The sequence below is a fragment of the Malurus melanocephalus genome, unplaced genomic scaffold (genome assembly GCF_030028575.1).
Source record: "Malurus melanocephalus ecotype Western Australia unplaced genomic scaffold, MMel_1.1 scaffold_3744, whole genome shotgun sequence".
Classification (NCBI taxonomy): domain Eukaryota; kingdom Metazoa; phylum Chordata; class Aves; order Passeriformes; family Maluridae; genus Malurus; species Malurus melanocephalus.
Genome location: NW_026626976.1, coordinates 1 through 1,403, shown reverse-complemented (window position 1 = coordinate 1,403; position 1,403 = coordinate 1). Strand labels below are relative to the sequence as shown.

At 50.7% G+C, this 1,403-nt stretch overlaps 1 long non-coding RNA gene across 1 annotated transcript; it reads right to left on the bottom strand.

The window, feature by feature from the left end:
- On the bottom strand, positions 1 to 1,399 carry LOC130588205 (uncharacterized). Its single transcript, XR_008966915.1, has 3 exons — positions 1,350 to 1,399; positions 1,179 to 1,261; positions 1 to 33 (listed from the first exon to the last, which is right to left on the bottom strand). It is a non-coding gene; the product is annotated as an uncharacterized LOC130588205 (long non-coding RNA).
- Positions 1,400 to 1,403: the final 4 nt, after the last annotated feature.

Genomic DNA, 1,403 nt, shown 5'->3' with positions numbered 1-1,403 from the left:
GGCCGTACCTGCGGGATGAGCTGTACTCCCGACCTGCAGGACAAATGGGAAACGGGAAACGTGTCAGCTCCGTGAAATTCCTTATCCAGGCGCTTTTCCCCCCGGAAAATCCCGCGGTTTTCCCTCCGCCGCCCCAGGGAGCTCCGGAAAGGCGGAATTTGGAGGGATGGGGTGGGATTTTTTGGGAATTCCTTGGGATTTTTTGGGGAATTCTGTGGGATTTGGGGCAATTCCACGGGATTTGGGGCAATCCCATGCTATTTTTGAGGAATTCTGTGGGATTCGGGGCAATTCCACGGGATTTTGGGCAATCCCATGCGATTTTTGGGGAATTCTGTGGGATTTGGGGCAATTCCACACGATTTTTTTGGGAATTCTGTGGGATTCAGGGCAATTCCACGGGATTTTGGGGAATTCTATGTGATTTGGGGGCAATTCCACAGGATTTTTGGGGCATTCTGTGGGATTTTTGGGGGAATTCCACGGGATTTTTGGGGAATTCTGTGGGATTCGGGGCAATTCCACAGGATTTTGGGAATTCTGTGGGATTTGGGGCAATTCCACGGGATTTTTGGGCAATTCCACAGGATTTTTTGGGCATTTTCGTGGGATTTGGGGGCAATTCAACAGGATTTTTTGGGAATTCCACAGGATTTTTTGGGAATTCTGTGTGATTTGGGTGCAATTCCACAGGATTTCTGGGGAATTATGTGGGATTTGGGGAAATTTCACGGGATTTGGGGCATTCCTTGGGATGTTTGGGCAATTCCACAGGATTTTTTGGGGAATTCTGTGGGATTCGGGGCAATTCCACGGGATCTGGGCAATTCCACAGGATTTTTTTGGGAATTCTGTGGGATTCGGGGCAATTCCACGGGATTTGGGGAATTCCATGGGATTTTTTGGGGAATTCCACAGGATTTTGGGCATTTTCGTGGGATTTGGGGGCAATTCCTCAGGATTTTTTGGGCAATTCCACGGCATTTTTTGGGAATTCTATGTGATTTGGGGGCAATTCCACAGGATTTTGGGGGCATTCTGTGGGATTTTGGGGGGAATTCAACAGGATTTTTGGGCAATTCCACGGGATTTTTTTGGGGAATTCTGTGGGATTTGGGGGCAATTCCACGGGATTTGGGGAATTCCATGGGATTTTTGGGAATTCCAAAGGCACTGACCGTATCTGGGGGAGGGGCTGCGGCTCTGGCGGCTGTACTGCCGCTCCCACTCCTCCCGTTCCTTCTCCCGCCGCTCCCGCTCCCTGCAAATCCACAAAAATTTGGGATCGGGGCCCTCGGGAAGGGCTCAGATCCGGGAAAAGCGGGATCAGGGGGAAAAGTGGGATTTACTTCATGCGGATTTTCCGGGCCATGGCGCGGAGCTCGTCCTCGCGTTCCTGGAAT